Below are 26,362 nucleotides of genomic sequence, written 5' to 3'. Positions count from 1 at the left end.
AATAATAAAAGTTTTGATCTTTTTAATTCTAACAATAATATTAATTAATAGTAATAGAAAACATAAATACAGAGTATTCTAAAAGTAAAATATGTAGTATAACAGCACTCTCTCCAATTCCTTCGAAATTTTCAAATTTTAAACAAATTTGTCGCTTATTATATAATTATAATTAATACACTTAAAATATCAATGTCGGCAAGTAAGGAAATGATAATTGAAACAATAGTTTATGGATATACATTTATGGATATACATTTATTTCCTATCTCGTTCTCTCCCGCCGCTTTACTTTTTTTCAACCCTATCAGCACTCTCTCTACCTCTTCCCATCCTATCCCCTCTCCTTTCTCTACTTCCCCCTCCGCCCCCTGCTCTTCCTCTTTTCCTTCTCCTAACCTTCGCTTATATTCCGTTCCTTCTAACATCTCCCTTAAGTATTCATTCCACTCCTCCATTGTTATCTCCTTATTAATTTCTACTCTTCTTCTCCTTTCCTTCTTTATTACTTCCCACACCTGCTTCTCTGTTCTCGCCTCTCTTACCTCTTCCAGCAGATTTCTCTTTTTTTTCCTTTTTTCTTTCACACATTTCCTTATACTCCTTCTTTCCTTTCTTCTCTTATAATCTATATATATATAAATGAATGTATGTATGCATGTATGTATGTATGTCCTTTATACACTCTTGAACTATTCGATCGAATTTTTACCAAAAGTATATAAAATAGGGGTAGAATTTTCCGGGGAGTGTTATAGAGTGTATAATTTTTTGTTACCGATCTTTTTGGGAACCGGTATTCGACATTTTTTCATTTTTTCGGGAAATAATTGACCGAATTTCAAAGAAATATATATGAAACAGGAGTAGAATTTCCCGGGGAGTGTCATAATGTGTATAGTTTTTTGTTACCGATTTTCTGGAAACCGGTTTTTCTAATTTTTTTTAATTTTCGGAAAATAATTGACCGAATCTCAAAGAATTGTATATGAAATGGGGGTAGAATTTTCCGGGGAATGTTATAAAGTGTATAATTTTTCGTTACCGATTTTTTTGGAAGCCGGTATCAGAAATTTTTCAAATTTTTCGGGAATTAATTGACCAAATCGCAAAAAATTATATATGAAGTAGGGGTAGAATTTCCCGGGGAGTGCTATAAACTGTATAGTTTTTTGTTACCGATCTTTTTGGGAATCGGTATTTTTTTGGAAATTGGTTACGAAATTTTCCAGAGCGGGAGAGAGAGAGAGAGAGAAAGAGAGAGAGAGAGAGGGAGTGGGAAAAAGAGAGGGAGAGGGAGAGAGAGAGGGGAGAAGTGGGAGAGAGAAAGAGAGAGAGGGGGGAGGGAGGGAGGGAGAGAGAGAAAGAGAGAAAGAGAAAGAGAGAGAGAAAGAGAGAAAGAGAGAGAAAGACTATTTGCGTGTCTTAATACACATGTTTTCCGGGGCGAAGCCCGGCGGGGCATGCTAGTCTTCTTTATATTTTCTTCCTCTTTTCCAGTCTTTCAATAACTTTTCTACCTTCTTCCCCTTTTTCCTACAGTCCCCATCCCACCATTCTCCCTTTCTTTCTGCCCCTCTTTTTACTCTTCTCATCCTTTCTTTCATCTTAATTCTTTTTGTCAACTTTTTGATCTCTTTATCTATTGCCCCCCCTACCTATTTCTACCTCCTCCGTTCTTCTTCTAAACTCCTCTCTTGCCTCTTCCGACCAGTCCGTCTCTTCCACCCACCTCTCTTCCTCCGCTATTGTACCTCTCTCCTCACCACCACCCCCTTTGTCCACCCGTACTGCTACTGATTGGTGATCCGAATCTACCTCACACCCCACCTCCAATCTTGTTACTCTTTCCCAAATATTCCCATCTCCCTTCGCGTAATTGATCACTGTTTCCCCTCTTTCTCCTGTAAATTCACCCCTCATTCTCATCTCCCTCCCTTGCTCCATTCATAATTCCCCACCCTTCCTCTTCAACTCATCTAATCAGCCCTTCCCCCTGCCTATTTATTATTTTATCTTTCGATTTTCTTTCAACTTCCTCTTCTCCATCCTCCAGCGCTCCTTTCTCCCCTGTTCTCGCATTGAAATCGCCCCCCACTATCCATCTCTTTTTTCTCCCTTTCTCCTCCTTCACCGATTTTATCTTACCCATTATCATAAGTTGCCGCTTACGTAAACTATTGCCAATCTCCATTTCTCCTTCTTCCACCTTACTTCTCTAATCATTAAACTCTCCTCCTTTATTCATTCTTCTTTCCCTTCTAACACCTTTCTGACTCTCATCATTATCCCATCTATTGCTTTTCCTCTTCTTCCAACTCTTTCTTTCTTTACACCCTGTATCCTCCAGTTGAACTCCTTTGGCACGTTATTCTTTATCTTCTCCCGTTCCTCCTATTTCAGCCATGTTTCCACCAACCCCACGACATCCCACTTTTTTATCCTTTCCTAAAACCCTTCCTGTTTTCCCTTCGCTCCCGCTACATCTCAAAAGCCTATCTTTGGGCTTCCTTCCTGTTCCTTTCCCTCCTCCTCCCTCCTGCATTCCTTTCTTCCCCCTCCCCCTCTTTTTCCTTTCTTTCACTCCTTTTTATTTTCCACACTCTACTCTCTCTGACTCCTTTCCCCCTTCCTCTCAGCCTCACCACACTCTCTTCCTCCCTACTCTCCCTCTCCTCCCTCTTCTCTCCGCCCACCCCTCTCATCGTTTCTCCTCCCTCCTCACTACCTTTACATTTCATTTTTCCGTCTCCCTCTCTTCTACTCTTTCCCTTCTCCTCTGTTTCTCTTTCTCCCTCCCCTCCTTTTTCTTGCTCCTCTCTCTCATCTTCCCTTCCATCTCTCAGGACTTTTTTTTCCTCATCTCAACTCCACCTCTTCCCCTCTATCCAAATCTTTCCGTACTTTACCCAATCTCTCCTTCTATTCCTTCTCTCCTTCTCAGCTATCTTCTCCAGGCTCCATTGCATTTTTCTTTGATGCTTTCCTTCAAAGTCATGTCATTCTTTATTTCTTCCATCCTCCCTTTCAACACATTCTTCTTCTGCATTACCTCTCTTTTTCTTACTCTATCTTTTAACCTAACTAAAACCATCTTCTCTTTCCCCGTCTTTCTCTTTTACCTCCTTTATTCCTCCCTCCTCCCCCATCTCTAGCCATAGCTTCTCTACCGCTTTCTTTCGCCTTCCCTCCTCTACCTCCACCCCTTTCACTACTACATTGTTCCTCCTTCTGTCTCTCTTTTCTAATTCTCTCCACCTTTCTAACTCTCTTACCTTCGCTTCTATTGCTTTATCTCTTTTTCCTATCTCCCACTTTCCTTCCTCCCTGCCCTTCCTTCCTCCCATCTCTCCATCTCTTAACTAATATATTTAAATTTATATATTAGTTAACTTCTTTATATACACTACCGCTCATTAATTTCAATATACCCCTATATTTGTTAATTTCTCTGTAAAGGATGAACATGATACATATGTTTTGTACAGAAATGAATACATTTGTTGTTATAAACACTTGCATGCATTGCATTTTTATATATTATTTATATAAAAATGCCATGCATGCAAGTGAAATGTTTATAACAGCAAGTGCATTCATTTCTGTGCAAAACACGTATCATGATGTTCATCCTTTTCAGAGAAATCAACGAATCTATTGTATATTGAAATTAATAAGCGGTAGTGTATATAAAAAAGTTAACTAATATATAAATTTAAATATATTTGCAATATAATAAATATTTTTATAATATATAATACTTTTCTCTATATTGTTCCTTCTCTTCTCCTTCTTTTTTCGTTTTCTATCTCTATAGCTTTCTCTCGTCTTAAAATACTTTTTACTTTTTTATAAACAGCTTAAGGGGATGCTAAAGCTAAGGCCGAACTTCCTCGACGTCGGTAATGTCAACTCTGTCAACTAAAGCAAAGGCCAAACTGATATTGGAGACCTCGCGTGGTGACAACGCGAAACTCCGGTTTCAGTGTTACCAACTTATTTCAGGTTCTATGAAGTGGTGTATGTCCGTACACGTACACACACCACTGAATTGCTCACACGGACGCACGGTAGAGAGACATATGCTATTGACGCGGCAACGCCGCGCGGCGTTGCCGCGTCTTGGATTCTTTAGCAATACGGCCTGAACCTGAAAATGCTTTCTGGCCGTCTGTAGCAGAAGGCAGTAACGTATCAAGGCTGATAAGCACCCGCTTTTTATAAATTATATATATTCTTATGCACACATGTGCGTATATATATATAATATGTATCTAATTATTATGTGTATGTTTATAATTGTCTGATGACAAATAATAACAGTAGCATAATTGAGAATGTGAATTAGTATACATAGTATGTATTGACGCGGGTACTTATTAGACTTGGCAATTTACTGCATCTCTTGCATTTCTAATAATTTTTTTCTTGTAATGTAAATGAATAATGTAAAACTCTTTCAAAGGATCTATCCATTCTTGATGGGGTAAAATAATAACTTTTATAACAAATGCAATAAATATTAAATTTATAGTATTGATTTATATATAACTAATTTTATTCTGTCTTTATATAGAAAAATATACCTCAGTCTTAGCATCAGAGTAGAGGGTAACGGCAGCTGATGAACAGTATATAGATAACAAAACTGAATAAAAATCTTAATTATTATAACATAATCCCAGTAAACCAGTTTGTAACTGTTATGTAACTTAGGGAGCACATGGAAATAAGAACAACTCTTCATTAGTACCTATACTTTACTCCTGTAAAAAAATTTTGCGATCTAGAAAGCCGTTTCAAAGAACGAACTTTGACAGATATATATCGTATAGATGCCTCGTTAGACAAGGACAGATATCTCTCGTATTATTCCTTTCTCTCCTATGTATGTAATTTGCATGCACCCATTTATTCCTCTTTCTCTCTCTCTCTCTCTCTCTCTCTCTCTCTCTCTCTCTCTCTCTCTCTCCCCCTCCATCCTTGTCCCTCTCTGTCTTAGTACACTGGGTAGCGTACACTTAGTATGGTAAAATCAGGATTTTTTGAAAGTGTGGTGTTAGGATTCTAGGGTATATTTGAAGAAAGAAAAACGGTAATGTTATTTAGGACAAGAAACTCTATTTATTATATTTCGTTGATAAAATGTTGGGAAATATAAACGAAAATACATATATAAATGAAATATATTATGATATATTATTTTTTTTATTGTTACTGTCGAAAGTAAATAACCCTTATGAAAATGTGCCCTTGAGTGCTCAATGGCGGTCAGTGGGAATGTATAGTTGCCCTACAGTTGCAATGCGAATTATATGGAAAAGTTAATGGAAAATATTGAGTGGCAATAAGATGAATGGAAACGCAATGGCAAGATTCGAATGACAACTTTTTCTACACAGGCGTAATGGAAACTGCTAATGGCTTATGAAGGTTAAAACTTGTGTATGGAACTTGCAATGCAAATTATATGGAAAAGTTAATGGAAAATATTGAGTGGCAATAAGATGAATGGAAACACAATGGCAAGATTCGAATGACAACCTTTTTTATACAGGCGTAATGGAAACTGCCAATGACTCATGAAGGATAAAATTTGTATGGAATTTTTCTACCTTCAGCCAATGTTGTTCAGTGTGAATTGTAATGGAAATTCGTCAATGGTAAATGTGGCGGTTCGCGCCACCAGTGGTACATACATACATCATCATCACCCCCGCGCGGTAACTGTATTACCGGCAGTTTGCATCGACGCCGCTAGGCGTCGCATCGTTCATGCATTCTCTCAAATTCAAGGTTCGGCACGGACTGGTATATGTATGAGACCCCCTATGGGACACCGAGGCAGATATTTTCAGGCGCTAGTCGCCTAAGGCAAGAGCTCCTATTAGATTGTCCGTTGAACCAAAGGCAATGGAAAATAAAGGCATTTATATTAAAGACAAAATAGTACCATTTATTAAAATGCCATTGAATTCTTATTGCAAACTGCCTAATTCGCATTGCAAGTTCCATACACAAGTTTTAACCTTCATAAGCCATTAGCAGTTTCCATTACGCCTGTATGGAAAAAGTTGTCATTCGAATCTTGCCATTGCGTTTCCATTCATCTTATTGCCACTCAATATTTTCCATTAACTTTTCCATATAATTTGCATTGCAACTGTAGGGCAACCATATACATTCCCACTGACCGCCATTGAGCACTCAAGGGCACATTTTCATAAGGGAGGCCCCGTCCACGATGACGATATTACGGACATGGGACGTCTCCAGGATCATGCTCCGATTACTTTGTACTAACAATAAGAATAATTTTGCATACTTTTTTTATTTTGTGCCTTTATATCATATGTATTTTTCAAGCATATAATAGCAACCTCGCAAAAGATGTCTTTTTTTATTTCAATTTCTGTTTCAAAAAGAATGTTTTTTTTTTTATATATATTTGCTTGTCATAGTGATTGAGATACGCGAGAACGCGCATAACGTGCAGTTTACGCCGAGTGGCTGTTCGCGAGCGATATGTTTCGTCGACGGATGATTAGCTAATTATGATTGTATACAGAATACTGGATATTTGCGTAAAGTATCGTTGCCTTGCGAATAAAGTCGAAGGACCGTCGAGAAGAGGAAGCTCGCGGTGCTTTCATTTCCCTTCCGAGTGCGCTTCAATCTTTTATCCGTTTTCGCCCTCGTCTTCGTTTCCATTGCCAGTATGCGACAGCCGTTACTGCACTCCATGAAGGGTATCATTGCATGATTTGTCGAATAATACATAAGCAAAAGAGATGTCTTTCCTTGTGCTTAGAAATCCAAAAAGATTATTTCGAGAATCATAAAGAAATTGTATTCTGTTACTGTCTAATCGTTTTTATACATTTATAAGTTTACAAGTATACATAGGACTTGAAAAGAAAGGAAAAAGGTAATCGTCGCGTTTTTTTTTCACAGAGACGGGCAAACGTGAAACTGTGTTATTCACGTTGCCCGACTAAATCAAACTCGGATGCTACAAGTATCTAGTTTTTATCCAGCGGGACTTTAGGATGCCGCGAATGCTGATATCAAGAATAATTATGATTTATCTTACTTAGTGGAGTACGTACATCTTTTCGGAAACGAAGACGATGACGACGATGACGATCAAACGAACGCTTCCGTTCTTGTCCCAAAATTGTTTTCGTTTTCTCTTGTAACGAACGTTTCGAGGAATTTACTTACGACGGTTCGTTAGCATATGTCTCGCGGTAATTAACAATTATACGGAGCCGTCATATTTTCCACAACGCGTAGGGAAAAAATTAAATGGTTTCTAATATGTATTCAGAGAATGTTGATATATGTCCTTGTCTAACGAAGCATCTGTACGACATATCTCTCAAAGCTCGTTCTTTGAAACGGCTTCATAGATCGCAAAATCCTTTTACAGGAGTAAAGTTTAGGTACTAATAAAGGGTGGGATTGTAAAATAATTAGTAATAATTGAAAAAAATGTAAAAATGCCTAACGAGAGAGATATCTGTACCACATGGGCCCGCTTCTCTAACGAGAAACGTATGCGCAAACAGTGCTCTAACAGAAAGGCTGCAAATTGATTGGCTATCGCACAGTTTTTAGCCAATAAGCTTGCAGCTTTTCTGTTAGAGCAGAGTTTACGCATACGTTTGTAGATAGAGAATCGGCTCCTATCTTTCAAAGCTCGTTCTTTAAAACGGCTTCATAGATCGCAAAATCCTTTTACAGGAGTAAAATTTAGGTACTAATGAAGGGTGGGATTGTAAAATAATTAGTAATAATTGAAAAAAATGTAAAAATGTCTAACGCGATATCTGTACCACATATATCTTTCAAAGCTCGTTTTTTGAAACGGCTTCATAGATCGCAAAATCCTTTTACAGGAGTAAAGTTTAGGTACTAATGAAGGGTGGGAGTGTAAAATAATTAGTAATAATTGAAAGAAATGTAAAAATGTCTAACGCGATATCTGTACCACATATCTTTCAAAGCTCGTTTTTTGAAACGGCTTCATAGATCGCAAAATCCTTTTACAGGAGTAAAGTTTAGGTACTAATGAAGTGTTACGTCCAACCCCGGGATTAGGATATGAAAATCTGGGAAGCAAGGAAAGGCTAGCCAGAGGGGTCGGGGGAAGGGAGGACGCAGCTAGATACTTACAAATGTCGCTCGCAGGTACGCGCTCGGAGACGCGTGGCGCGAGCCGAACGCACTTTTATGACTCAGAAAGGGTCAACGTCTGTAAAGTCGTTAGGACGCCTTTCGTGAGCGGTGCGATCGTCGGTCCTTTTTCGAGTCAAAGAATTTAATCCCTTTAACTCAGGATCGGACCTCGTGCAATTTCGAGAGGTGGATGGTAGCGGGTCTTAAGTTATAAATGAATGCAAATTGAAATTAATATTTAATATAAGATAAACATTTATTACAATAATATAAGCTAGGTGAACAATAAATGAGAATTAGGTAAAATTGAATACATTTATAAGTGTGAGTGTCGGATGTATGTGTAACGTGTGTGTGTATTTCGCGCGGGTGTTACATAGGTGCGGGGGTGATCGGGCAAGATCTTTAAAGAAAAACTTATTTGAAAATGAACATCTTGCCCGCTATTATTATAATCGGAATCAGTAGTGAGATTACATGAATTTAGTGAAGTGTGTAGGTGTGTAAATTAATTTAAATCGGAGCTTAAAATTAAAGTATATGTAAATTGTGAAGTTAAAACATATGAGAATAAAAAAAAAATAAAATTTATTCTAAGATCACGATCTCTGGGTCGGCTAGTTCCTCGAGATCGAGGGTCGAGGCGGTCGAAGAGGTTGGAGACGGACTTCGGGAAGAGGAGGGAGAATCGGGAGGTTCTAGGAAGCGGGCTGGATCGGGGTTGACGGGGACCACGCAAGGAGGGACCACGCGAGGAGGGACCACGCGAAACGGAGCCACGCGGCAAATAGGGCGATGTTCGACAAATGGGCGAAAAGGCAGGACGACTGGGCGATAGGGCAGGATGTTAGCGGGACGATTCCGGTTCGAACAACCGGGTTCTTCTGTAAACGCTGGTAGGGGCGGTGGGATGGCGAGTCGCGGAGGACCGGCGTTGAGCAGCTCCCGGGGGAGTTCAACCTCCCGTCGCGTCCGCTTGTTCTGGCGATTTCTTTGTCGCCTGATTGTGCGGAGATTCGGTCCTTGAGGGGCTAGGACTTTCGGGTCCACTAAAATTATTTACTATTTAGTCGATCTCTCTCGGACCCGGTCGGAAGCGAACAAAAGGAAATCGTAAAAAAGGGGGGGAAGGGGTCAGTGGACAGGCTGGGTCCACGACAACGACGAGACGCCGGGAGCCAAGTCAGGCCTACCACAACGCCAACGACCGCTGGGAACTCGATGCCTACACTAACCGACCCACGAGCATAAGCTCAGGGAGGTCAGTGGACCAGCTGAGTCCACGACAGCGACGAGACGCCGGGAGGTAAGTCCGGCCCACGACAACGCCAACGACCGCTGGGAACCTGCTGCCTACACTGACCGACCCCCAATTATATAATAAGCTTCCGGGGGTCCGACAATCGATAGACCGTTTAAGAAGGGGGGCAATAACGCGAAAAAAAAAGGATCAGGAAAATTCCGGGACTTACTACTTGATGACTTGAATTCGAACGAGTCTCAGTACGCCTTCTCTCAGTAATGGATGTTGGACTCGTCGGTGAGTGAGTTGGGGCGACTGGTCCGTCGGATCTGCTGCACTGACTCTAAACGTGACTCTAAACGTGAGCTTCTCGAAACGAATGAGGTTTAGATTGTAACCGAGCAATGCGGACTTGAACTGAGGAAATTTCTCTGAGGGCTAGTCCTGCGACGTCGCGATTTAAATAGGAAGGTTCGAAGGATGGAAGGGGTGGATTTCGTGTGGGATGTGTCTGGTTTTCGTTTAAAGGATTTCTGGTTGGCGGGATGTTTCTAATTATTATTTAAGGAAATTCTTATTGGGCGAGATGTTTCTTGCCCAAGAGGTAGATTTGAGTTTACGCCTATCCTAGAAAGCTAGAGACGGTTGTCGATTTTTTCGGTTTTCCATTGGTGAGACCCCTCTTAAAGCCCCACTGTCTTATTGGGGGTGTAACCCATCGGTTCTTTTCAGTGACGCATTTGTTTTTCGGCTATCGCCGATTTCTCTTTTATTAGGGTTCCTTACTTATCTCGCGACCCTGTTTCTATGCTGACAGACGATCCATACTTCTCAATTTTAAGTGCAGTTTTATTGCAAACAGAAACTTCCGCCACGTGCTCTTAAGATTTCTAAAAGCACGTATTAGGTTTCGTTTCTGTTTGTCGGAACATAGCACGGCCAGTTTTGAGTGAGTCGCGCGATATAATACAGATCCCCATCATCCCTCGTCTGAAGTTAAGGCTCCTTTCTGCGCGTCGTGTCGCCGGATTTATAGTTAAGGGCCAGACGAGGTTGACGAGAATCTGGTCACCATATCCCCCGTCTGTTAGTAATTTATCATCTGAGAGGTTGCTTTAAGTTGCCCAAGCAAACGGGTAGTTTGATCATAAAAAAAAGGAATGCGAGGAGATCTAACCTCACCCCGATCGATAACCGTCCGTACTCGGCTTGTTTATTCTAATCTTAGGGCTATCTTAGGCGCATAAGAATTCCCGCGAAAAAGGGATATCGTTGAGTCCGCAGGACGTAACAGAAGGGTGGGATTGTAAAATAATTAATAATAATTGAAAAAAATGTAAAAATGTCTAACGCGATATTGTACCACATATCTTTCAAAGCTCGTTCTTTGAAACGGCTTCATAGATCGCAAAATCCTTTTACAGGAGTAAAGTTTAGGTACTAACAGAGAGAAACCTGAGAGCGGCCACCGGGATCATTCCGTTCCAGCGGACGTATACTGACGCGCCGCCTGAGAAAGTGGACGTCAACTACGTCGTTACGCTCGGTAACGGTACACACATGGTTCGTGTCCGTGCTATGGTTCGTGTCCGAACTACTCAGATGGAGGGGATATGCTGGTCGCGCAAGCCCCTCCTCTGTTCGTGTACGCTCGGCACTTGGCAAGCTTCGAGCGGGGAGAGAAGGACAGACATACGATCTGCTGTCTCTTTCTCTCTTGAGCTGGGACATTGCCGGCGCGGCGTTGCCGTTAGCACGCGCCGGCTATACCACAATGCCACGCATTTCGGGTTTCGCGTCTCATGTCTCGTGTCTCGCCGAGTGCCGAGTCTCGAGTTGGCAAATTGACGATGCGCTATTCGTTACATTTGCGTTTATATTTACAAATTTTATTTTTTATATTTATAAATAAATATATATATGTATATATATTAGAAGTTTATAAATATATAAAGATTGCAATATAATTAATTAAATAAATATTTATAAACTTAAAAATTAAAATTCGCAAATGTAATGTATAAAAATCACGGTTCTATACATATGCTTTTCTATCTAAAAAAGTCTTACATTAAAAACCTTTACTTTAGCATAATAATATTTACGTGTAATATTTAAATGCATACCAATAATTATATTATTAACTATGAGAAATAATTGTAGTTTATAATGTTCTTTTACTCTCATTAAATTTATTTTACCTATGCATGTTTAATTGGCCAAATTACGGCTAAATTACAAGCAACAACAAAAGGATATTAACTAAAAACATAAAAACATTTTATTAAATAAACAATACACGTGGGTAACATTTCGACTGTACTTATTATAATTTTAGTCTTCTTCGGAACGGATTACTATGAATATAAAAGAAGAAGATATAAATATTAAAACATGATAATGTTTCAGTTAACATACTAAAACATTAAACATTAGTCTACTAGACTAAAACATTAAACAATTTCCTAATAATATAACCAAAATAAACAATAAAATCTAATTGAATCACAAATATAAAAACGCCGGAGTATAAATCGAATGAAACCATGACAAGATAAATTTTATATTTATATTGAGAGGTGATAAAATCTCTTCCGTCAGGAAGAGAATGTAAACAATTATTAACGGGGGTATTCTGATTTAAAATATCTTTAAAATAGATATTTTTCAGGAATTTTTTTTATAGGGAAACAAAAAAGTGAATAACGTTAAACTTTGCATGTTCTCTTCACCTTATTTTAAAATTTTATTTTTATTTAAGTAACAAAAATGCTCTTCTTTTCTGTTATATCCTTGTCACTATAAATGACAGACGGTGTAAATAATTTTAGCTGTTCTAGGTATCTGAAACACAAAAAGCTAAAATTTTCTTTCTCTAAAATTTCTAATTCTGCAGAAGTGTGGCTATTGTCTGAACTAGAATTAAATCAATATTTCTATTTTGTGTGTGTAAAAACGGCTTTTTTATTAAAAATATTGGTAAATGTTTACAATTAGGGCCTGACCTCCGATGACCTTGACCTTGACATATGTTGTCAAGGTCACCCTCCTGAGTGACCTTCAGAAGGTTTTAGTCGGGGGTCGCTTTTTATTAAAAAGTTATTAACAAAAAAAGGTTTGGCGACCTCACCGATTTCAATGACCTTGATATATGTTGTCAAGGTCATGACCCCGAGTGACCTTTAGAAGGTTTTAGCCGTCGCTCGTTATTCGTTAAAAAGTTATTAACAAAAAAAGTTTGGAAAATACGTAGTTTAGATGACGCGCTTTACAAGTATTTAACTGTTTAAAGCGCGTCACTAATCTACATAGGTTAGTTGACGCGCTTTAACAGTATTTAATTGTTTAAAGCGCGTCAACTAACCCATGCGTAAACCATTTCGGAGCTACCGCACTTCCCCCGAAAGCAGGGGGGGGTGTGGGTGAACCTCGGTTCGCGTGAAAAGTGTATGCGTGAACTATTTCGGGGCTACCGCACCTCCCCCGAAAGCAGGGGGGGTGTGGGTGAACCTCGGTTCGCGTGAAAAGTGTATGCGTGAACTTTTCATGCGTGGAAAGTTAATATGCGAGTTGCCACATGGGTTAGATGACGCGCTTTAAAAGTATTCAACTGTTTAAAGCGCGTCATCTAACCCATGTAAGTATTCTCTGCTTTAACAAAAAGACTTCAATTTATCAACAATTTACTGCTTTAAATGTTGTGTTTTGGTAAAGCAGCGACTTTCTCGCGAAATAAAGTATTCTCTGCTTTAAAGAAAAACGTAATATTAGTCGTTTATGCCTCTTAGTACTTAAAATAACTGCTATATTTTCGAAACTTTTTTGTTTATAACTTTTTAATAAGAAGCGACCCCCGACTAAAACCTTCTGAAGATCACTCAGGAGGGTAACCTTGACAACATATGTCAAGGTCATAGGAGGTCAGGCCCTAATTGTAAACATTTACCAAAATATTATAACTTTTTTCAAAATTTTATTAGTATTTTATTTAAAAAAAAACTAATAAACAATGTTTATTCTAGTTCAGACGATAGCCATCACTTATTTTGAATAACAAAGTTTTTGGTTTTTACATTTCTGATATTTAGAACAGCTAGAATCATTTACTTCATCTCTTATTTACGTCTTTTAGTGATTAAGATATAACATAGATAAGAATATTTTTCTTACTTAAAAAATAAAAATATATTCTTAAAATAAGATTAAAAGAACATGCAAAGTTTAACGTTATTCGCTTTCTTCGTTTACCTAATTAAAAATTCCTGAAAAATACCTATTTTTAAAGACCTTCCCCGGCACCAGTCGTGCTCAACTTGTATTCATGCCTAAAAAGAAAAATTTATTTTACTAAAGTTAGGGCCAAAGCACATATGACAGTCGTAGTCGTGAACGTAAATAACGCACAAACTTTGGCGTATCCTGATCTGTCAGGTCGAGTACTACGACCGTCGTATATCGCTACGCCATGTTATGTGCTTTGACCCTTCATTGTTTATATACAAAATATTACATATAACAACTAAAAAATAAGAAGTTAACTTCACGCGTGAGAACTCATGCGGCGTTGCCAAGTAATAACTGACGCCTCTCCTCTTCTGTCATTCCTGAACCGAGCGAAAAATTCATCAAATCGCGTACTTTACACTAGTATTTCTCGAAAACGCGTACTGCAAGGTTATTGACACTTATCGCATATTATTTCTATTTTTATGGATTATATACTAGTTTTTCAAAAACATTTAGAGAAAACTTTTTTCACAATTTATTATGTCTATATTACAATAGCTCGGAAAAGGAATTCCATGTTAAAAATTGAAACTTTGAAGCTCAATATCTCGATTTTTAATATCGTAAGAGGTACTAAAATTTATACCACGCATAAAGCACACCTAAATTAATGTATATTCACAGTTTTAAAAAAAATCTAGAGAAAATTGATTTTTCGGAGAACGTCCTTAAGATCTTTCAAACTAGAATACGCCCTTAAAATTTATTATTTGTCATTAACATATTGTTATTAATTACATACATATAAGTGTGAAGAAGCATATGGTACAAAATAATTTCAATATTCAAATGTAATAATAAAGAAATCAATTATTTACATTTTCTACTGTGTGTGCGTGTGTGTGTGATATTATTGACAAGTTTTTTTGCACATTTACATTTTTTTTGCAGATTTATTACACGCTTAACTTTCACAAGTGTGATGTGAAATACAGACAAGATTTTTATTTATCTGTTATAAGCGTGACTTCAAATGCAAGATTACGTTTAACATTTTCAATCTGCAAACGAGTGATCAGCAATATGATCCACAACATGTAGTCTTAAAATACTACGATTTTCTCTAGAAGCACTAGCGTATAATTTATTCGCCGACATTACGAATTTTTTCTGCAACAATCACATAAAATATTGAACAGTTTTCTTGAACGATCATAACAATGTCTGCATGCTCTTGCATCATTAACCCCCCGAGGCCACACCTCTTTTTTTAATACGCCCCGGCCACACGCGTGTGAATATGAAAATCCAATTTGTATTTCTAAACATCGTGAATATTATTAATTAAACGGACATATTTTACATTTAATTATATAAATTTGTGTATTTTATGTTGTAAATTTTTATCACACACAAACGTCTTGCCGTTGATTATTATTGTCATTAAGGGGATCCTAAAAGCCGTCTGTAATACCGGCTTTTTTTCTTAGCACTAATCTTTTAATTGACTTTATAGAAATGCAAAATTCTTGTCTAGAATTAAAGTACGCATCAAAATCTAGGTCATGGTGGTCAAATTTATATCGAAAACGAAAAAAATTAATATTTTTGTTAATTTTTGGTATACGTGACGACAATATTTGCTTTGTACAAAAATTCCACGATAAATATCCACAAAATTAGACCGGCATGACCTAGGGACAACATTTAAGAACAATATCGTGCAATTAGATCTAAGATTGAAAACCTAGAAAAAAAGATTACTTTATATAACTTTTATATGTGCAAAAGCACATTCAGGTTGACAGGATAAGCAATATTGCGTGTGGCAAAAGATGGCGCAGTAATCGAACAAAGACAGATGCCTCTCGTTAGACAAGGACAGATATAGATATATGACAAGAAAACAGAATTAGAAATGTTGACATTATCGACGTCGAGGAAGTTCAGCCTTCACTTTAGGATCCCCTTAAGCTTTTAAAAAATAATATTTATCATATTTAGAAAAACAAATTGCACTTTCATACTCACACGCGCATTATATGCATTAAAGAAATTTAAAATATATTTTAAAAGTTAAGATAAGTTTCTGTCTCTATATATAAAGTTTCTGTCTCTTTCTTCCAAGTCTGTCAAAATTTTTTGAAAGAATAACATTTGAGACAGCATTTTCTTTAAAAAAAAATAAACATTTTTTAATAGGATTATTATTTTAGAATGAGAATGTGAACAATACCTTAACAAATTAATAATGCAAGGACATACAGACGTTGTTACAACCATTCGAGGAAACTGTTTAACATTTTATGTGTTGCTGCAGAAGAAATTCGTAATGTCGGCGGACAAATTATACGCTAGTGCTGCTAGAAAAGATCATAGTATTTTAAGGCTACATGCTGTGTAGATGATATTGCTTGTCCCTCGTTTGCAGTTTGAAAATGTTTGATTATTAAAAACGTTTGATTATTAAAATCTTGCATTCGAAATAACGCTTATAACAGATAAACAAAAATCTTGTCTGTATTTGACATCACACTTGTGAAAATTAAGCGTGTAAAAAATCTGTAAAAGAAATGTAAACGTGCAAAAAAACTATTGTCAATAACATCACGCATACACACACAGAAGAAAATGTAAATAATTGATTTTTTTATTATTATTACAATAATTTGAATATTGAAATTATTTTATACCATATGCTTTCTAATACTTATATGTATATAATTAATAACAATATATTAATAACAAACAATAAATTAAAGGCGTATTCTGGTTTGAAAGATCTTAAAAATAAGTATTTTTCATAAATGGGAATTTTTTATAGCGGAACTAAGAAAGCGAATATTGTTAAACTTTGCATGTTCTTATTTAACCTTATTTTAAGAATTTATTTTTATTTTTTAAGTAAGAAAAATGCTATTTTTTTCTATGTTATATCCTGCATGATCACTAGAAGGTGTAAATGACAGACGGAGTAAATGATTCTGGCTGTTCTATAGGTATCAGAAACCCAAAAACAAAAAATTTTCTTATTCAGAATAAGTGCAATGTGGTTATTGTCTGAACTAGAATAAACATTATACGTTTATTAGTTTTTTCTTTTAATAAAATACTAACAAAATTTTAAAAAAAGTTATAATGATTTTAATAATATAAGAGAAATAAGACACCCCGTTTTATGTGACCGTTATACAATCAATCAATATTAAATAAGCCGTTTACGGCGGTCCGAGCTTGGATCTTAATAGCCTAATAATATTTTTTGTGTACTACACGTATATTTTTTCCAACCTTAATAAACTGCGCGCCGACATAACTTGTCAGACTTACAACACAGCTCCTGTGTTGGAGTAGTAAATTCTTTACTATTATTTAAATCGATTTAATTAGAGGGGAATGAGGAGATTTTACTACTCCAATAGGAGCTGTGTTATAAGTCTGACAAGTTAGTCGGCGCGTAGTTTATGAAAAAAATATGTGAATATAGTATATAAAAAATATTATTAGGCTACTATAAAATACAAGTTCAGACCGTAAATTGTTTATTTAATATTGATTAATAATATTTTTGATAAAAAGGCTGCCTAGAATGGAAATATTGGTTTAGTTTTAGTTCAGACGATAGCCACATATACTTCTTCTGAATAAGAAAATTTTAGCTTTTTGCGTTTTAAATACCTGTAGAACAGCTAGAATTATTTACACCGTCTGTCATTTATACCTTCTAGTGACCAGAATACCTATAATATAATAGAAAGGAAAAGCATTTTTGTTACTTAAAAAATAAAAATAAAATTTTAAAATAAGGTGAAGTGAACATGCAAAGTTTAACGTTATTCACTTTCTTTGTTTCCCTATAAAAAATTCCTGCAAGTTATATATTTTAAGAATTTTTTAAATCAAAATACCCCCGTTAATAATTTTTTACATTCTCTTCCTGACGGAAGAGATTTTACCACTTCTCAATATAAATAATCTTGCCATGGTTTCATTCGATTATTCCGGCGTTTTTATATTTGTGATTCAATTAGATTATTTGTTTATTTTGTTTATATTGATAGGTGATTGTTTAATGTTTTAGTTTAAACTAATGTTTAATGTTTTAGTATGTTAAAATGGACATTAATTATCATGTTTCTTGATATTTATTATCTTCTTCTTTCGTAATAATCCGTTCTGAAGAAGACTAACTATAGTCGAAACATTAACCGTGTGCATTATTTGTATAATAAATTGTTTCTATTTTAATCCAATATCGCTCTTTTGGTGCTCGTGATTTGGCAAATTTAATAAGAGTAAAAAGAACACTATAAATTACCTTTTTTTCTTGATAGTTAATATTTTACTATTATTATGCAATAAATGTTTAAATATTAAAAAATATTATGCCAAAGTTAATGTTTTTAATATGACTTTTTTTCTAGATAAAAAAGCATATTGGCCAGAACGGGAATTTCTATACATTACATTTACGAATTTTAGTTTTTATGTTTATAAATATTTATTTAATTAATTAATTTTATGTTTAATTTTAACGGTACAAAAACTACGGAAGTACATACGCGATTTTATGTTTAATAAAATTTATTTATTAATTTGCAATTTTTTTGTAAATATAATTGCAATATTTATAAATATAACAATTAAACTCGTAAATATAAACATAAATGTAACATAGCGCATCGTCGATTTGCCAACTCGAGACTCGGCACTCGGCGAGACATGAGAGGCGATACCCGAAATGCGTGGCCTCTAACAGCTCAAGAGAGAAGGAAACAGCAGATCGTATGTCTGCCCTTCTCTCCCCGCGCGAAGCTTGCCGAGTGCCGAGCGTACACTGACAGAGGAGGGGCTTGCGCGACCAGCACATCCCCTCCATCTGAGTAGTTCGGACACGAACCATAGCACGGATACGAACCCATGTATCGTTACCCGAGATCTCTCTGATCGTTACCTAGCGTAACGCCGTAGTTGACGTCCACTTTCTCAGAGGGCAGATTAGGACAGGCGTCCCCCGAAGCGGGATGGCCGCTCTCAGGTTTCTCTCTGGTACTAATGAAGGGTGGGATTGTAAAATAATTAGTAATAATTGAAAAAAATGTAAAAATGCCTAACGAGATATCTGTATCATATATCTGTCCTGGTTCGATTGCTGTGTAGGAACCAGACAATGTAGCCTACCCCGAAACTGCCCACAGCTGCGTGCGCCATCTCGCCATCTCTCGCAAGATCCGTGAACTACTGCTGTGACATAATTGCTGCTCTGCGTGAATATTTTTGTGAAAAATATACACGATCGTTTCAAAGCTCTCATTTTTATTCCAGGCTTTCAATCTCAATTTCAAAGGTACGTTATTGTTTGTGCACGTCTTCTGAAGGGTGGGAAAGTTTAATTTTGTACATATTACGTATACAACTGTTTATATCATAAAATAAGGTTATGAGGTGACAGCATTTAAAAATTTTTTTCAATTATTACTAATTATTTGACAATCCCACACTTCATTAGTACCTCTACTTTACTCCTGTAAAAGGATTTTGCGATCTGTAAAGCCGTTTCAAAATGAGACCTTTGAAATGTAATTGTCGGTAATTTGGACGGCTTTAGCATCCCCTTAAGGTATCGATACAATAAATAATACTATAAAAGCTACATTTGGATGGTACGGTAATAATTTACACATCCTACCTCTATAATTATGTTAAAATCATAATAGCGTAATGAAAACGATTTATAGGAATAAATGTGATAGTATTTATGAAATAAAATTAAGTATAAAATATACATTTAAGAAATATTACTTTAATGATTATATTATCTTACGCGTTATTAACATCCCATACAGGCAAAGCAAATAGATACTATGATATACAGGATACCTTTAAACAATTCTTTCATTTTCTAACATTTTTCATATATATTGTAATATAATCGTATAATCGTCATATTTTTTTACATAGGAATACTAACGCAAAATTATTCGGACATTGTCACTACTAAAATTAAAAAATCAGATGAAGAGTTAGGTAATGTACATATTTTTAATTCACATATCTCTCATTTACTACCGATCATCATTTCACAATGATACATTTGCAACGAAATAGATACGCCAATACCCAAAACGTATATCTGTAATCTAAACACAAGTTTTTATATTCTGGAAACGATACAAGTGTCTTAAAATACTTTTTACTTGTTTCTAAGCAGCATAAAATATCGATACTATCCGAATAGTATAAAAGCTACATTTGGATGGAACGATAACAATTTAGACACCCTACCTCTATAATTATGTTAAAATCGTCAGATATACTGTAATATAATTGTCATATTTTTTTACACAGAAATACTAATGCAAATTATTCGGACATTGTCACTAAAAAATTAGATGAAGATAGTTTGTAATCATACAAAGATACTGTTTAGTTAATGTACACATCTTTTTAATTCACATATCTCTCATTTACTACCGATCATCATTTCATAATGATGCATTTGCAACGAAATAGATACGTCAGCAACATTCGAAACCATCGACTGGAAAAAGCATTCTTCTTGGTCTATTCGTTGTGACGGATAAAATCGTATAATTTCAGCACTCAGCAGTGGATTCACTTCAATTGATACGATTTTAAGACAGAGCTCAATTCAAAGAATCCTCGTTGTTACTAAATATGCTTACAAAGCCTGTGAATAGCGCTAATTTCCCTGCCATGCGCATATCTTTCTTTTTCGTGGCTGTATCCTGATTAGGCATCATCTTGTCCGTAATATGCTTATAAACTTTTCCATTCAGCATTAACATAAAAAAGCCGTCGTACCATCTGAAATCGTTATATAATTGTCTTGGTATTATAATCAATTTTATAATAAGTGTTTCCTCTCCGATAGCATAAACAAAATTAATTTTAGGAAATCTAAATTATTTTATCTTTTTCTGAAAGTAGAATAAAAAACGAAACTAAAAATCAAGTTCTTTTCAAATAATAGACAACTTGAATAAATTATAATTAATGTTTATAAGAACAATTTTATATTACTATTAAAAGGAATGTTTAGAGCACTGATTACACTTACATTTCCTGGTTAGCGCTTATTTTATGACATGTTGTATTTTCCAAATTTTACTTCCAAAACACAGAAAATACCTTCCAGCCTGTGATGACACCACGTATACGCCAACGAACCTGTACGGTATCGTTTTCAGAATGCATTGTGATCTTTAGGATGTCAAGCTTGACGTGTGCAAACTTCATATGACCAATGAACCTTAATAGTATCAATTGCTTCGCATAACTCACAAGTCCCCTGCAATATTTTTTAAGCATATTATGAGAAAATGGAAATACTTAATGCTAAAAACTCTCAATTGCTTTGAATACTTAATAAAATTAATTTTCGTTACTCCTCTAATATTGTTGATAAAAATTATATCATAATGGATAATAGGGACTCAATTCACAAATATTTTAGCATAACTTGCCTACAATACAAATTGCGCTACAGAACACTTTTTCGTTCTTTTCAACTTTTAAAATTTACAAGAAAGCATATGTATACGTACATACATGTGCAATTTTGGATACACCTTCCTTCTTAAAGATCTCTTCGGTATCACCTCCCTGCGGTCAATATATAGCGGCAAAATTGTATACCACATAGTTGAATATAAAATGTTCCTGCGTGAGAAAACGAGAGAAAAGGACATTTATAATAGGTAATGACACACGATACGAACCACACAATAGTGTAAATTCGGGATTGGGGGAAGAAAGAGGGGGTAAAGGAGAAGAGATTCTTACAATTAGAGGCACTCTGTAGCAACTCGTATTATCTAGCACAAGAGGACCTCTTGTGCTAGACAATTATGCCTCAACAGTGTCTGACAATGAGAATTATTACATTTTGAAGACGCGAGATTGTACATTCAAAGCATCCAAATTAACGAAAGTAAAGTACAATATAAACATACTTCGGAGAAATCTTTATTACGCGATAGTGCCTGTCACAACGTGCATATAGATACCAGATCACTTTCTCGTTCTCTTAACTTTTACAACTTTTACAAGACAACATATATACGTACGTGTGCGATTTTGGATACTCCTTCCTTCTTAAAGATCTCCTCGGCATCAGCTCCCTGCCGTCAATATATATTTCACTATCACTATCTGTCACGCGGCGATGGTCACGACTGTCACTATCTATCTATTTCTAGGTTATCGCTGTATTCCAGCATAGATCGGTCTTTCTTAACAGCTTCATGCGTCTGTGATTGAGAAAGAAATCTGATAAGCTCTGTATATCAGTTCAATATAATACGAATATGTATATACTTTTTAGATAAAAACGGTCAGTAAACTTTTATAAAACAATACTCTTTGAAATAATACAAGTGATAATAATTTTTATAATTACCTCTCTATATTATATATTACATGTGCATGAATTTTCTTCTAACGATATTTGTAATGTCATCAACTTTTCACGCTTGTTGAATATATTTGCACCATGAGCACCAATAGCTAATCCCATCGTATCTTCTCGAATATTTTAAATTCATCGGTATATCTAGAATAAGACAAATTTTACATAATGCAAATGCAAAAACAGTAATTATTACTTACATCTGCTTATATATAATATACGATATATATATGTATATATATATATATATATATATATATATATATATATGTAATAGTTGAGCTTTTGTTGACGCACCGATTTTTAACGGCACTGACCGCGAGTTATTTTCACGGGGAGGTGTCAGGAATGGATGTAAGATAGGTAAGAGACAATAATTCTTTATATATGTGGAAAGGGTAATTTATTCCACGTGAGATGCAGCAAGACGTCTACTCGGTCCGACGTCTGTGCAACGACTGACGACTGACTCGTCTTCCTCGCTCTCCGCCAATCCGGGCGCTTCTTCATGCGCAGAGCGTTACGGCGCATATCAGTATCTCAAGCGACCAATCATACCTTACAGCCAACTCAAGCACGGCGCAACATTAATCTTACAGTTCGGCCATTCTGCGCATACATTCGTCCCGAATGTTTTAACGGATAATCTCAAAAACAAAAATAAAATATGCTATAGTAATACAATTTTCAATACAACTTAAAATATTCGAATATACTCTTATTTATTCTTTAGCATAAATAACAATATTATTATTATTATTAATTATTCAGACTTTTCATTCTTATAATACTGTAATCTTAAATTTAAACGCACGCAAAACTTAAACCAATTTAAACTTATAATTATCGCATGAAACAACGCTTTTTAAATCTTTAATCTAACAAAGTTATGACTCTGGTTGTTTTATCCAATGTTTTAATCTATCTGGGGAAAGTATAGAGTTATAAGGCCTGGAAGTCACATTGAAACTTGGAATATCCTGAATCACATATCTATTATTATTTAAGGCCTTTGTAACCATATACGGACCCTTATAACACGGTTTTAATTTCTTATCTTCACCAGGTTTTACTACAGTATCTCTTATCATAACGTAATCTCCCTCTTTATATTGAGTTGGTTTTTTATGTTGTTTATCATAATAAGCCTTATTATAATTCTTTATTTTATCAGTTACTTCTACAGCCAATTTACGAGCGATATCTCGTTCATCCGATACTTTTAATTCAGTCTCAGCCAACTGATTTAAAGTTTTAACCAACTCACTATCCTAGTGACTACGTTGCTCATAACCAAAAAGTAATTTTGAAGGAGCAGCCTTCACTGAGGAATGAAATGTATTGTTTATTACATATTGGATAGATTCAATCGCGGAACACCATGATTGTTGTTCCTCAACAATTCTTTTAAAAGACGCTTTTAAAAATCTATTAACTCTTTCTACTATGCCATTTGCCCATGGAGCAGCAACAGCAACTTGACGATGTTTGATATTACGAACTTGCATAAACTCTGAAAATTCATTTGAAGTGAATGCTGTACCTCTATCCGATACTAAAATATTTGGATTTCCAAATGTGTTAAACAACCATTCCAGATGTTTGATAGTTTCTCTTGAACTGGTAGACTTAACGGGAAACAACCAAGTAAATCGCGTAAACGCATCTATTATTAATAAAATGTGTTTGAATCCCTCAACTGACTCTGAGATCGGGCCAAAATAGTCCGTATGCCAAATTTGACACGGGGATTCAGGGTTATCTACTATTTGTAATTCGCCTTCGCGAGTATTAATAAACGCATTTGTCATCAAACAAGTCAAACAGTTATCTATATAATCTACTACTTTCTTTCGTAAAGAAGGATACCAATAATTTACGTATATACCCTGGAGGGTTTTCTCGACGCCACAATGCGCCATATCATCATGATATATCCGAATAACGTTATTTATCATAACTTCCGGAATTACGAATCTAGGTTTATCCTTTCCTTTACGAAAGACAAGACCATCAATCAAAGTAAATTTTTCATCATCTTCAAACTCTAATTTTTCCGCAATATCTTTTAATCTAATATCACACAACTGCTTATATTCTAGCTCTTTTTCAAGAGGCATTGGTTCTATATACGCAACAGCTCTACTTAATGCATCCACATGAGCCATCCAGGTAGTAGAGAAGGTAGGTCGTAAGGAGAGTAGAACAGCAGAGGGAAGCAAGCGGAAAGCAGAGAAATGTTAGGTCTACAATGCGAGTCGTAAAGTCGTGAGTCATAAGAATTGACCAATCACAATTGAATTTGAGGAGAATAATCGACTGTGATTGGTCAATTCTTACGACTCACGACTTTACGACTCGCATTGTAGACCTAGCAAAAGATTTGGTAGTGAAAGGGAAAAAGGTTAAGAAGGAAGCGAAAGAAGTAAGCACGATAGAGCGGAGGGAGAGAGGAGGGTGTGAGAGGGAGGCAGAGGAAGGGAGAGGAGAAAAAGTATTTGCATGTGTTAACCTCGTTACAGTTAACCTCGAGAAAAGGAGAAGTGAGTAATTAAAATGCATGTAACTTGTTACAGATAAATCAGGATGGAATACGAGGGAAGAGCGATAGCGGAGGCGGTGGAAAGGATAGTGGAGGAGAAATTAAGGAAGATGGCGAAGGAGAAAAAAGAGGTTGACAAAAGGAAGGAGGAGAGGCTAGAGGAGCTAGAGGAGAAAGTAAAGAAGATGGCGAAGGAGAAGAAAGAGGCTGACAAAAGGAAGGAGGAGAGGACGGAAGAGCTTGAGGAGAAAGTAAGAATATTGGAGAGAAAGGTAGAAAGACTGGAGCTAAATGGAGGCAAAAGGAAGAGGGAGGACGATGAGGAGATGGGAAGAAGAAATGGTGGGCGGGGACAGGAGAAAGGAACGAGGACGATCAAAAGGAAAAGGAACGTAATTTTAAGGGTAGAGAAGAAGAAATGGGGAGGGAAGGAGTCGAACTAGGAGAAGGTGAAGGAGCTGTTCGCGGAAGGACTTAAAGTAAGGGCGACGGTAAGAGAGGTGATCGTGGTGGGACAAAGGAGAATGTGGCTAACCATACTGGTGAAGTTGGGAGACGAAGAGGAGAAGTGGCGGGAAGCGAGAAGAAAGGCAGGGAATAGAATAGGGGTGAAGATACACGAGGACAAATCGGTGGAAAGGACAGATAGAGAAAGAGAAGAGAGAGAGGTGAAAATAGAGGGGAAAATACGTAGGAGTACAGGGAGATCGGAGGATGAGGAGATGTCGAAGGAGATGGAGAAGAAGCTGCTCGTCGGAAGAGAGTCGGAAGATGAGAAGGAGAAAGGAGGAAAGAGGGACTGGGCCAAATAGAAGGAGAAGAGATGGTGAGGGACTGAGGACCTAGGGCGGGGACGAAGCAGAAGCGGGGGAAGAAGAAGAGGAAGACGGCCATGGGGAGCGGATCTTGGATTTATGTTATGTTGTGTTTATATTGTTAAAAGTTAGATAATTGTTTGTAAGAGGTTTAGGTACGTTCCTCATAAGAAAAAACGCCTTGTATACCCTACGGGGATATGCAATAAATATAATACATACATACATACATACATTTGTTCCCAACGATATTACGATGGCTCCATTCTTTGCTCCGTCAAAAAATACGCGCATATCCTGTAAAATAATGATGAACTAAGCACTCTGATATAATATACAGAGATATGTAAAAAATATACTATCTTAAAACAAAATATCTATTTTAATGCCAAAACATAATTGTATGTAACCGATATATTTTCAAGCGGATTATATGTAAACAGAAAATATTGTATTATATTAAATATCTTTGAATAAGAATCATATAACATTCTTTTTATAAATCATTGTTGTCTTATCCTCTGCTCGTAAATACTGATTATATTATAGAAATTAATTAATAATGATTTAATAAATAAATATTAGGGGAGACCGGGGCTAAGCCGACACTATTTTTTCAAAGGCAATTTTTAATATTTAATTAAAATTTTTAGGCAAATTTAATGATATATATTTAAAGAGTGTTTCTTCAGGTACAAAATTGATTCAGGAAGTTTTGCTGTACGTCGCTTTGTTTTGCCGCCAGGAAAAGAAAAGTGACGCAAAGACAAATTTTCGAATTAAAAAATGACGGGGTAAACTCGACACCCCGCCGGGGCAAACTCAACACTTTGTTTGATTGACACAATTTGATCTGGAACTTATTTTTTTATTGTTTAAAAATAAAAATACATTGTTTATCAAATGAAAAGACATTGTGTATT

The 26,362-nt window shown here is 36.0% G+C and overlaps 1 protein-coding gene and 1 long non-coding RNA gene across 3 annotated transcripts in view; both read right to left on the bottom strand.

The window, feature by feature from the left end:
- The window catches only part of LOC139823803 (UDP-glycosyltransferase UGT5-like), a 126,426-nt gene that overhangs the window by 32,037 nt on the left and 68,027 nt on the right, over positions 1–26,362 (bottom strand). The window lies entirely within an intron of this gene.
- On the bottom strand, positions 19,680–22,253 carry LOC139823809 (uncharacterized). 2 transcript variants are annotated; one of them, XR_011734884.1, is made up of 5 exons: positions 22,074–22,253; positions 21,742–21,924; positions 21,224–21,334; positions 20,733–20,963; positions 19,680–20,479 (listed from the first exon to the last, which is right to left on the bottom strand). It is a non-coding gene; the product is annotated as an uncharacterized lncRNA (long non-coding RNA). The 2 variants fall into 2 exon arrangements; XR_011734883.1 differs by having other exon boundaries at positions 21,220–21,334; positions 22,074–22,252.

Source organism: Temnothorax longispinosus, unplaced genomic scaffold (assembly GCF_030848805.1).
Source record: "Temnothorax longispinosus isolate EJ_2023e unplaced genomic scaffold, Tlon_JGU_v1 HiC_scaffold_19, whole genome shotgun sequence".
In the NCBI taxonomy this organism is placed as follows: Eukaryota; Metazoa; Arthropoda; class Insecta; order Hymenoptera; family Formicidae; genus Temnothorax; species Temnothorax longispinosus.
Note: the sequence above shows the minus strand (reverse complement) of the source record. Positions and strands in the feature narration are given on the sequence as shown.